Source organism: Bos javanicus, chromosome 4 (genome assembly GCF_032452875.1).
Source record: "Bos javanicus breed banteng chromosome 4, ARS-OSU_banteng_1.0, whole genome shotgun sequence".
NCBI classification, from domain to species: domain Eukaryota; kingdom Metazoa; phylum Chordata; class Mammalia; order Artiodactyla; family Bovidae; genus Bos; species Bos javanicus.
Window position 1 is genome coordinate 20,814,269 of NC_083871.1, and position 13,441 is coordinate 20,827,709.

The 13,441-nt window shown below is 38.3% G+C and overlaps 1 pseudogene; it reads left to right on the forward strand.

Moving 5' to 3' along the window:
• The first annotated feature begins 11,267 nt into the window (after positions 1–11,267).
• Positions 11,268–13,040, forward strand: LOC133246738 (tigger transposable element-derived protein 1-like; annotated as a pseudogene).
• The last annotated feature ends 401 nt before the right edge of the window (positions 13,041–13,441 follow it).

The window sequence follows — 13,441 nt, forward strand, 5'->3', positions numbered from 1 at the left end:
GTATTAAAGCACATTTGAATAGTCTTAATCTTATAGCATTGCCATTAATGGATTTCTTTAAGAATGCAAGTGAATCATAGCTGCAATCAGTTTCTTCATTATTTTTTATTGGAATAAGAAATCATTTACATGGTTGAAATACATTTAGTAAGCAACAATATGACTTGCTAATCAGTAAATAAGGCAAATAGTTAATTCACAACTGCAACTCAGTGAAAATAATGGTTATGTCCAGACAAACATGCAACATATATTCAGCATTAAAAATAATGTTCTCAGAGCATGAGGTTTTTACGGTAATTACTAAAGAAATGCAAGTTACAATATTTGCTAAGATTTTGACAATTTATGTAGAGAGTCAAACCAAAAACACATGAAGTAAAATAAGTATTTTTTATAATTCAAATCTGATTTCCCAAGTAATGACAAAAGCTGCTTCCAGAGAAGATTTATAGGGGATTTTCATTCATTCAACAAATAAATATTGTGCCCCACCAATGAAACAAACTGCTCTGGGTGAACTACACACATTAAGACTTTGTTCTTATAGAATTTATATTCAACTGTAGAGGAGGTGGAGGCTAACCAGCAAAAGCAGTATAGACCAGAAGAAAATACCATCAATTCCTGATTCCAAAAGACAATAGAAACCAGGTTATACTCAACGATGACTGGTAAAATTCTAGATTATAGCCTTTCTGGAAAATTTACATTGACTTTGAGTTGGCACTGACAAGGAGAAGGTAAGGAGGGAGAGGGAATAATTATTTCAAAGGCACACATCTAGGAAAATTCAGAATATGACTGGAGCACAAGGGCAAAGAGGGAAATCACAGGAAATGATTTAATAGGGGCCAACTCAAGTTTGTCTATAAACCTTGATGAGGACTTTGGCCTTTACTCCAAGTGTGTTAGAAAATTACAGAATGTTATAAGCAGGAGGAAAATAGGGTATAGTTACAGATGATGATTCCAATTGTATTTTTAAAAGATCACTCTCTGAAACATAATGTATGTGTGTGTATGTGTGTGTGTGTCATTCAACTGTGTCTGACTCTGCGACCCCATGGATTGTAGCCTGCCAGGCTCCACTGTCCATGGAACTCTCCAGGCAAGAATACTGGAGTGGGTAGTTATTTTCTTCTCCAGGGGATCTTCCCAACCCAGGGATTGAAACCAGGTCTACTGCATTGCAGGCAGATTTTTTACGATCTGAGCCACTAGGAAAGCCCCTGAAGTATAACAGATTGTTCCATTTTAACAGGATTACTTATTAGATTCTCACTTTTGATCAAAAGCTTCATCAATGTATGTATGGAGGATACAGTATAAGATGGCCTCCTGAGGCATATCCTTCAATAATCCCATTCTTCTGGATGCAAGCAGAATTTGTGGCTTCCTCCCAACTAATAAAAACCAATAGAAAAATGGCAAAGATGATGGGATATCATTCTCATGATTCAGTTCAGTTCAGTTACTCATTCGGGTCCTACTCTTTGGACTGCAGCACGCCAGGCTTCCCTGTCCATCACCAATTCCCAGAGCTTGCTCAAACTCATGTCCATGGAGTTGGTGATGCCATCCAACCGTCTCATCCTCTGTCATCCCCATCAGGGTCTTTTCCAAGGAGTCAGTTCTCTGCATCAGGTGGCCAAACTATTGGAGTTTCAGCTTCAGCATCAGTCCTTCCAATGAATATTCAGAACTTATTTCCTTCATCATTGACCAGTTGGATCTCCTTGCAGTCCAAGGGACTTTCAAGGGTCTTCTCCAACACTATATTTCAAAAGCATCAATTCTTACGTTTAGATCTTTAATCCATTTTGAGTTTATTTTTGTGTATGGTGTTAGAAAGTGTTCTAGTTTCATTCTTTTACAAGTGGTTGACCAGTTTTCCCAGCACCACTTGTTAAAGAGATTGTCTTTAATCCATTGTATATTCTTGCCTCCTTTGTCAAAGATAAGGTGTCCATATGTGCGTGGATTTATCTCTGGGCTTTCTATTTTGTTCCATTGATCTATATTTCTGTCTTAGAGGGATGGTATGGGGAGGGAGGAGGGAGGAGGGTTCAGGATGGGGAACACATGTATACCTGTGGCAGATTCATTTCAATATTTGGCAAAACCAATACAATATTGTAAAGTTTAAAAATAAAAAAAAATTTAAAAAAGCATCAATTCTTTGGCACTCAGCTTTCTTTATAGTCCAACTCTCACATCCATACATGACTACTGGAAAAATCATAGCTTTGACTACATGAACTTTTGTTAGCAAAGTAATGTCTTTGCTTTTCAATATGCTGTCTAGTTTGGTCATAACTTTTCTTTCAAGGAGTGTCTTTTAATTGCATGGCTGCAATAACCATCTGCAGTGATTTTGGAGCCCCCAAAAATAAAGTTTGTCACTGTTTCCACTGTTTCCCCATCTATTTGCCATGAAGTGATGGGACTGGATACCATGATCTTAGTTTTCTGAATGTTGAGTTTCAAGCCAACTTTTTCACTCTCCTCTTTCACGTTCATCAAGAGGCTCTTTAGTTCTTCTTCACTTTATGCCATAAGGGTGGTGTCATATGCATATCTGAGATTATTGATATTTCTCCTGGCAATCTTGATTCCAGCTTGTGCTTCATCCAGCTGGGCGTTTTGCATGATATATTCTACATATAAGTTAAATAAGCAGGGTGACAACATACAGCCTTGACGTACTCCTTTCCTGATTTGGAACCAGTCTGTTGTTGCATGTCCAATTCTAACTGTTGCTTCTTGACCTGCACACAGATTTCTCAGGAGGTAGGTAAGGTGGTCTGGTATTCCCATTTCTTTAAGAATTTTCCACAGTTTGTTGTGATCCACACAGTCAAAGGCTCTCATGATTACCTTAAATTATATACAATTGGATTACATTAGTCCCCAGATGGGAGAGATGCTCTCTTGCTGGACTTGAATATGCAAACTGTCATGTACCCAGCACAGTGCAGGGAACTACAGGCAGCCATTGGGATTTGAGAACAACTTTTAGCCAACAGCCAGTAAGAACCTGATGTCCTCCATAGTCGCGCTAATGGTAAAGAACCGGTCTGCCAATGCAGAAGACATAAGAGACATTCGATCCCTGGGTGTGGGAGATCCCCTGGAGGAGGGCATGGCGACCCATTCCAGTATTCTTGCCTGGAGAATCCCATGGACAGAGGAGCCTGGCGGCCTACAGTCCACGGGGTCACAAAGAGCTGGACATGACTAACGCAACTTAGCAGACATGTACATCCTCCTTGCCCAAGGAAATGGATCCTGCCTACAACCTGAAAGACCCTCTAAGTGGATTCCTCTCTGATGGAGTCTCTAGAGGAAACACTGATTTCACATATACAAATTAACGTTTTAGAAAGATCACAAGGACAAGATGAGAGGAAAAAGATTCTTTCCTCTGTTGCAATAAGGTATTTGAAAACATCATTTTCTGTTACACTGGCCATTTCAGTTTGCATGTGTTTATTAAGTCTCTAAATTTTTCTTTTTCATCCAGATACACTGCCCAATCCATTTTCACTTTGCCACCAGAGGAGCCTTTTTAAAAATCTTTCCACTGTTTTTTCTTCAATGACTTTTTTCCAGTGGAACAATAATGTCTAACTCTTTGCCTCAGCATACAAATCCCTGCACAATATGCCCCTACCCAACATTCTAGCATCATCCCTCATAATTCTCTTACACTCCTGGCCATACTTAACTATATTTCATATTGAACATGTGAAATATTCCCTCACACCTCCAGACCTTTGCAGGATCTGATCTATCTGGAATATCCTGGCCCCACCTACAACTCTTGTCTCTATTCACACCGGTCCACACACCCTCCCCAGATGAATTCAGTCCAACTTGCCCATCTAGCTTCCTTTGAAGTATTATCTTTCTTATGAAGCTGCCTTGAATTCTCTAGTCTGAGGAAAGCATTCTCAGCTTCATACACCCTGAATATCATTTTACTTATTGAACACACATTTGCCTTGCCTTATTCTTCTAGATAATAAGGTCTTTGAGGGTAGGACCTGTTGATTTCTTTTCTGAGTAAAGATGAAGATTAAAACGTTTAATAATTTCATGAGTCCTACACATCCATAGGCATCAGTTTCATGCAGATACTCCATCTGAGTTTCGGTACATTTTACTTTGCCACAAATTTCAGTCTATTTTTATTGACCAAAATCCACGTACAAATTCTGACACTCTTGTCAATGGTAGAAGTAAATGATAGAGCTAACCTCTCTTCACATCTATTTGTTTAATATTTGTCCTTCTCTCTTCTTCATTAAAAGGTGGGCAACCACACTATGGGTGAGTAAGGGGGAATAAAGATCAAAATTGACCAAGTTAAGTAATTTTTAACAAGCTAAAAATAGATTTGACCAAGGTTTAATTGGAACATACCAGGCATTATAATTCATCAAAAATTAATGGTGTGCATTTTAATGTTTTTATCCTATCATCCTGCATTTTACAAAAGCAGTTGTAGTTATGCTTACAAAAGCCATTATGATATATTAGTTCCTTATTATTACTTTTATATTAATAATAAAAGCCCACCCAAAAAGAATTCATTATATAAGAAGACTTGGTATCATAAGCTAATTTACTATAGCACACATTTTTATTCACGTTTATACTAGGTATATTTGTATACTACCTTTTAGTAGGTTTTCCTATAAAATGATGCTGCTGCTAAGTCACTTCAGTCCTGTCTGACTCTATTCGACCCCATAGACGGCATCCCACCAGGCTCCCCTGTCCCTGGGATTCTCCAGGCAAGAACACTGGAGTGGGTTGCCATTTCCTTCTCCAATGTATGAAAGTGAAAAGTGAAAGTGAAGTCGCTCAGTCGTGTCCGACTCCTAGCGACCCATGGACTGCAGCCCACCAGGCCCCTCCATCCATGGGATTTTCCAGACAAGAGTACTGGAGTGGGTTGCCATTGCCTTCTCCTATAAAATGATAATAAAGATAATTTGGATATCCATAATTTAATACCTTAGCTTGCTTAATCTACATGGAATACCAAACTTATTAATATCATGATATTATTTCTTTTACAGTGGTTTAGTACTTCATATCCTCCAATTTCAACTGGGCTTAGCCAGTACATTGCAAAAATATGAACACTGTAATTATATTGAATCATTACAAAGACTCTAACAATGAATACTAAAGTAAAAATAATATTTCTTCATCATTTAAAAGTCACTTCCTTCTATTACATTCATTTCCTAACATGCTCTAGCCATTGTGTATCTATTTTTATCATTAAGAATTATTTTAAAGCATAATGTATTTTTTTATTTTTATAAATCACCAAAGTTAAATAATATCACACATAAAATTCCCTTTATCCTCAGAGTAAGGAGGAAATAGTGGGCACTAGAAAGAGTACTTACTGAGTATCAATGGTATAAAAGTCCATACACTTTAAATATAAATACTATATTTTTATTATTCTGTTTAACTATTCCCACTCTCAAGGTTCTACAGCACATCTGAGGTGGCCAGGTATTTCTTTACCTCTTCGCTGCTTGGTGACCTCATCCTATGCTTACTAACTTTCTCATTCAGCTCAGATCCCATTGCCTATTAACTCAAATGCACTCAATGTCTTTCCCTGCCTTCCTCTTTGGTTTTCCCACCCACTCATCTAAGAAAATCCTAACAATTATCTACCATTTCTGAGCTTGCTTCTGCTAGGAAAAATAACCAACAATAGGGATGCAGATTAAAGTTTTCCAATTTCACTAATTTCAAGAATGCCTAGTAGATATATGAAGGCATAACATCAAAACTTAGGAGGACAGAGGATATAGAAAACTAAGCTTTTATAACCTAGTATATTTAGCCTTATGTAAGTTATCAGATTGTCAAGTCTTAGAAAATAAAAATTTAATATTATCATGAAAGACTTATTGGAGTTGTAGCTATCCAGCTATCAGTGGTAAGATAATGATAAACACAGCTAGACTTTATGATGACTCAGTCTCTGAAATGATGGCTATTTGCAAAGACTACACTCAAGAAATGCTCAGCTTATTTTATTAGCATAAAATGAATGTGGTTTTACCTTATGAACACAATCTCCCAAAAATCAAGTCTATGATTTTTCTCATGAGTTTTTTTATTTAACCCCAGGGTACCAAATGCCATTATTCTGGCTTTACACATATGTAATATGTTTAAAGTTAGGAACCTGTCAACTTTTTCCCATTAAACACATTATTTCATTCACAGTAGCCTTATCTGTGAAGCAGTGATATGATTCAGCTCATCTATCAGCTCTTTGTGCAATAATTCTTTCCTACCTCTACGTGAGAAAATGAGTTTAAAAAATGTATCCCTTCATAATTGTAATGAATTCCTAAGCTTTTTTGACAGTTGCATCTAAATCTAAACTTTTAGCACACAATTTTATCACTTAAAATAATTACTTTTTAAAATCTGTTAAAGGATCTTATTCTATTTTCAATACCTACTTTAAAATTTATTTAATGTGTAGATCACCTAGCATAAAATAAAAGAAAGAGTTTTTGATACCAAAGAACAAGAGGCTAGAATGAAAATTATACCCACTGAATGCTTACAGTAAAAATATAAGGACCATGGATTGATTGGGCTTCCCTTGTGGCTCAGCTGGTAAAGAATCCACCTGCAATGCAGAAGACCTGGGTTCAATCCCTGGGTTGGGAATATCCCCTGCAGAAGGGAAAGGCGCCCCACTCCAGTATTCTGGCCTGGAGAATTCCATGGACTGTATAGTCCATGGGGTCGCAAAGAGTCAGAAATGACTGAGCAACTTTTACTTTCACGTTCATGAACTGATTATTGATTTTTCTTTCTGATCATCTGATCATTTCAATACAATTGATTTAGAAGTTCAAGTCTATATATCAAATTGTCTGTCAAACTCAAGTTTTAAAATCTTCACCTCAGGGGGCTTCGCTGGGGCTCAATGGTAAGGAATCTGCCTGCCAGTGCAGGAGACATGGGTTCGATTCCTGGTCTGGGAAGATCCCACTTGTTGTGGAGCAACTAAGCCTGTGTGCCACAACCATTGAGCCTGTGCTCTAGAGCCTAGGAACTTCAACTACTGAAGCCCGCATGCCCTAGAACCCACGCTCAACCACAAGAGAAGCCACCACAATGAAAAGCCTGTGCTCTGCCAACTAGAGAGTGAGTAGTCATCCCTCGCCACGACTGGAGAAAAGCCCGCCATAGCAACAAAGGCCTAGCACAGCCGATAAATAAATAAAATTATAAAATCTTAATACCTCTTCCATTACTCATTCTTATTATTTTCCTCTTAATCATGTATCTATTCTTCCTGTCATCTTGTCTTTTAATTCATGTTTTGTTTTCACCATTCTTTTCCCCTCCCCTCTGCCTCTTCCCTTTTCTCTCTCTCTCTCACACACACACACACTCAGCCTCTGACACTTCTTAGTCTACCCATAAACATCTCTGTCATCAGTCTTCTCTTTTCATGGTTTGGGTGTTCAATAACTTTTTAAGTGGCAAAACATAATAACTACTAACTGATTTCCTTCTCTAATTTACTTGCTGTTAGCCTTTGGGAATTTCAGATTCCTTTGAAAATCTGATGGTAGCTTTAGATCCTCTTGTCAGAAAAATCTCATACATGTGAAATTCACCACACAGTTTCTGATAGTTACCAGAGTTATAAAAGCCAGAACACAGGTACTAATTTGAAAATTTTCTTGTTTCCCCCACTTACAATCCACCTCTATCCCCTGCCACTTTAATCCTCTTAATGGATTAGTGAATCATATTAATTTCCTCAAAAAACTTTTTCAGCCCTGCTATTTGCTGAATTCAATTTGAATCTTTATTCTGGACTCAAAATTCTACAAGCCATGGCTTTAATTCCCATGATAGTCACCATTACTTCACTCTGTGGCGCCCACAATCTAGCCTGAATTGACATTCACAGTACTTGGTCCCATGCAGTTCTTTCTTTGCTCATTTTCCCCCCACCTAAATGCTCTCTAATCCAGTTAAAATACACCAGTGCCTGGGTACCAAACCAAGAGATTCTTTATTAGTCGATTTGGGGTACAGCAGGGGCATTGGGGGCTTAAAAACTTTCCACATGTCTCAATGTACAGCAAAGTTGGAAAACTAATGATGCAGATTATCTAATACTCTAATCCCTCTGTTGTTTCTCCATTTTAATCTTCTTTTCTTTTAGCCCCAACTCAGAAGATAACATAGGAGAATAATTTTGTAACCAAATGAAAGGTAGTTTTTAAATAGAACACAAAAAGCAACAGCTATCAATGAAAATATGTTCAATTTAGACTTGATTTAAGTGAAGAACTAATGTTCATCAAAAGACAAAATTGGAAGAAGATATTTTAAACATATATACTCGGCAAAGTACTCATCTATGATGTAATAGAACTCCTGCCAATTAGCAAGAAAATGGAAGAACTTTTTTCTTAATGTGCAAAGGACTTGAACAAGCATTTCATTAATGATAGTACACTTACCTAAGTGACCAATGATAAAATAAAGGGATAGGCAATATCATGACTTATAAGGGCATGCAAATATGCACAACAATAAGACACTACTATACATTGAGAAGATTGATAGTGTGACCACAAATAGTGGTGGCTAGCAAATTCAGAACTAACATTCTCTTACACTGCTCATACTTACACAAAAACACTTTGGAAAACTACTTCAGTTTCTATAAAAGCTGAGCATAACTGATTGTATACATTCTTATGCGCGGTTGGCAATTTTACCCCTGGGTACCATCCCCAAAATGATGCTCACACACACACACACAACTAGTAAATATAGCATTATTCAAAATAGGCAAAATGGTAAAAATATCCTTTCACTGTAATTACATGGTCACATTTCTATACAATAGAATACTATACAGCAATTTAAGTAACAAATTACTGCTATATGCAGCCACATGGACAGATTTCTCAGACATAATGTCTAGAGTGAAATAAGCCAGAGAAAAGAGTACACTCTGTGTGGTTTTATTTACATAAACTTAAAATGACCAAACCATGGTAGTAGAAGCTAGCATACCAGTGACTTTTTAATAGACAGAGTTAATGCCTGATAGGAAGGTGAAAAAGCCCTCTTGACTGATGGACAGTGTTCTATATTTGGATTTGGGTGATGTATCATGGAAAAAGCAAGAGAGTTCCAGAAAAATATATATTTCTGCTTTATTGACTATGCCAAAGCCTTTGACTGTGTGGATCACAATAAACTGTGGAAAATTCTGAAAGAGATGGGAATACCAGACCACCTGATCTGCCTTTTGAGAAATCTATATGCAGGTCAAGAAGCAACAGTTAGATCTGGACATGGAACAACAGACTGGTTCCAAATAGGAAAAGGAGTATGTCAAGGCTGTATATTGTCACCCTGCTTATTTAACTTATATGCAGAGTACATCATGTGAAATGCTGGACTGGAAAGAACACAAGCTGGAATCAAGATTGCCCGGAGAAATCTCAATAACCTCAGATATGCAGATGACACCACCTTTATGGTAGAAAGTGAAGAGGAACTAAAAAGCCTCTTGATGAAAGTGAAAGTGGAGAGTGAAAAAGTTGGCTGAAAGCTCAACATTCAGAAAACAAAGATCATGGCATCCGGTCCCATCACTTCATGGGAAATAGATGGGGAAACAGTGGAAACAGTGTCAGACTTTATTTTTGGGGGCTCCAAAATCACGGCAGATGGTGACTGCAGCCATGAAATTAAAAGACGCTTACTCCTTGGAAGGAAAGTTATGACCAACCTAGATAGCATATTCTAAAGCAGAGACATTACTTTGCCAACAAAAGTCCGTCTAGTCAAGGCTATGGTTTTTCCAGAGGTCATGTATGGATGTGAGAGTTGGACTGTGAAGAAGGCTGAGCGCTGAAGAATTGATGCTTTGGAACTATGGTGTTGGAGAAGACTGTTGAGAGTCCCTTGGACTGCAAGGAGATCCAACCAGTCCATTCTGAAGGAGATCAGCCCTGGGATTTCTTTGGAAGGAATGATGCTAAAGCTGAAACTCCAGTACTTTGGCCACCTCATGCGAAGAGTTGACTCATTGGAAAAGACTCTGATGCTGGGAGGGATTGGGGGCAGGAGGAGAAGGGGACAACAGAGGATGAGATGGCTGGATGGCATCACTGACTCGATGGACGTGAGTCTGGGTGAACTCCAGGAGTTGGTGATGGACAGGGAGGCCTGGCGTGCTGCGATTCATGGGGTCGCAAAGAGTCGGACACGACTGAGCGACTGAACTGAACTGCCATAAGGATGGGTTTCCCAGGTGGCTCAGTGGTAAAGTATCTGTCTGCCAATACAGAAGATGTAAGAGACACAGGTTTGATCCTTGTGTCAGGAAGTTCCTCTGGAGGAGGGAATGGCAATCTGCTCCAGTAGTCTTGCCTGGAGAATTCCATGGACAGAGCCTGGTGGATGACAGTCCATAGGGTCGCAAAGAGTTGGACATGCCTGAGCACGCACGCATGTGTTGTACCATAAGTGTATTCATCTTGTAAAAATGTCACTGAACTGTACAGTTACCTAGAACTATGAAAAGTGAAAGTGAAGTCGCTCAGTTGTGTCCGACTCTTTGCGACCCCATGGACTGTAGCCTACCAGGCTTCTCTGTCCATGGGATTTTCCAGGCAAGAGTACTGGAGTGGGTTACCATTACCTATAACTGTATGTTATATAATATACTTTAATATAATGTTTTCAAAGAGGAAAGAAGACATGTATAGGCATAAAGTGAAAATGTTAGTTGCTCAGTCATGTCCGACTCTTTGTGACCCCATGGACTGGTAGCCCACCAGGCCCCTCTGTACATGGGATTCTCCAGGCAAGAATACCAGAATGGGTTACCATTTCCTTCTCTAGGGGATCTTCCCAACCCAGGAAGTGAACCCGGGTCTCCCTTATTGCAGGCAAACTCTTTACAATGTAAGCCACCAGGGAAGCCCCATGTATAGGCATACCTAGTTTTATTCTGCTTCACTTTACTTCACTTGGTAGATATTATATTTTTCACAATTAAGCAAGTCCATTGGCACCATTCTTCCAAAAGTATTTTTCAACTGCATGTCTCTGTGTCACATTTTGGTAATTCTCACAATGTTTCCAACGTTTTCATCTCCTCACACCTCCCTATTCCCTGAGATGCAACAATATTGAAATTAGGCCAATTAACAACCAGAATGACTTCAAAATGTTCAAGTGAACAAAAGAGTTGTACACCTCTTGCTTTACATCAAAAACTAGAAATGATTAAGTTTAGTGAGGAAGGCATGCTAAAAACCAAAGTAGGTCAAGAGCTAGGCCTCTGGCACCAGTTAGCCAAGCTGTGAGTGTAAAGTTGTTGAAGGAATTTGAAAATGCTACTCCAGTGAACACGCAAATGATAAGAAAGCAAAACAACCTTATTGCTGATATGGAGAAAGTTTTAGTGGTCTGGGTAGAAGATCAAACTAAGCACAATGTTCCCTTAAGCCAAAGCCTAATCCAGAGCAAGGCCATAACTCTCTTTAATTTTATGGAGACCGAGAGAGGTAAAGAAGCTGCAAAAGGAAATTTTGAACAGAGGTTGGTACATGACGTTGAAGCAAAGAAGCCATCTCCATGAAAAAAAAGTGCAAAGTGAATCTGTCCCCACTGATGTAGAAGCTGCAACGAGTTATCCAGAAGATCTAGCTAAAATAATTCATGAAGGTGGTTAAACTAAACAACAGATTTTCAATGTAGATGGGACAGCTTATTCGATAGGTAGAACAGCCTATCTTGGAAGGCAATGCCTTCTAGGACTTTCATAGCTAGATAGTCATGGTTGGTGCATGGCTTCTGGTTTCAAAAAATAAGCTGACTCTCTGGTTAAGGGTTAATGCAGCAGGTGACTTTCAGTTGAAGTCAGCACTCATTTACCATTCCAAAAATCCTAGGGCCCCTAAGAATTATGCTAAATCTACTCTGCCTGTGCTCTATAAATGAAACAATAAAGCCTGCAAGACAGCACATCTACTTTGAACATAATTTATTGAATATTTTAAGTCCACTGTTGAGATCTATACTCAGAAAAAAAAGACTTCTTTTAGAACAGTACTGCTCATTGGCAATGCACCTAATCACCAAGAGCTCTGATGGAGATGTACCGTGAGGCTAATGTTGTTTCATGCCTACTAACACAACATCCATTCTGTAACTCACAGACCAAGGAATAACTTCAACTGTCAATTCTTATTCTTTAATAAATACATTTCTTAAGGCTATCGCTGCCATAGATACTAACTCCTCTGATGGATCTGGGCAAAATAAATTGAAAACCTTCTTGAAAGGATTTACCATTTTAAATGTCATTAAGGAAATTCATGAAAGAGGTCAAAATATCAACATTAACAGGAGCTTGGAAGAAGTTGATCCAACCCTCATGGATGACTTTGAGGGGTTCAAGATTTCTTATGGAAGGGGTAACTGCAGATGTGGTGGAATTAACAAGAGAACTTGAATTAGAAATGGAACCTGAAGACGTAACTAATTGCTACAATCTCATGATAAAACTTCCACAGAGAGTTGTTTTATATGAATTAACAAAGAAAATGGTTTCTTAAGATGGAAACTACTCCTGGTGAAGATGTTGTGAAGACTGACAAAATGACAGCAAATAATTAAAATATTACATAAACTTAGTTGATAAAACAGTAGCAGGATTTGAAAGACTGACTCTGACTGTGAAATAAGGTCTGTGGATAAAATACTATCAAACAGTTGCATGTTAGAGAGAAACCATTCATGAAAGGAAGAGTCAATTGATGTGGCAAACTCAATAGCTGTATTATTTTTAAAAATTACCATAGCCACCCCAGTCTTCAGCAACCACCACCATGATCAGTCAGCAGCCATCAGCACTGAGGTAAGACCCTTCAGTAGCAAAAAGATTACAAGTCACTGAAAGCTCAGATGATGGTAGCATTTTCTAAATCAGTAAACAATTTTTAAATTGAGGTATGTACATTGTTTTTTATTAGACATAATGCTATCACACACTTAGGAGACTACAGTATCATATAGACATACCTTTAAATGCACTATAAAACCTAAAACTTCATGAGATTTGCTTCATCTGCCTTATTGCAGTCATCTGGAACAGAACCATAAGCTCTCCAAGATATGCCTATATGTTTTTACATATCACATGAGTAGAGCTTTAAGATATTGCCTGTAGAAGGGCAAACTTTATGTAAAAAAATGAAACACATTTGGAAAATTGTGGGTTGTACATTAGTGGTGAACACCGATGTATTTTTCCTGGATATTCAACAGTGATACAGTTGTCCCTCGGTATCTGTAGAGGATTGGATTCAGGAACCCCCACATATGT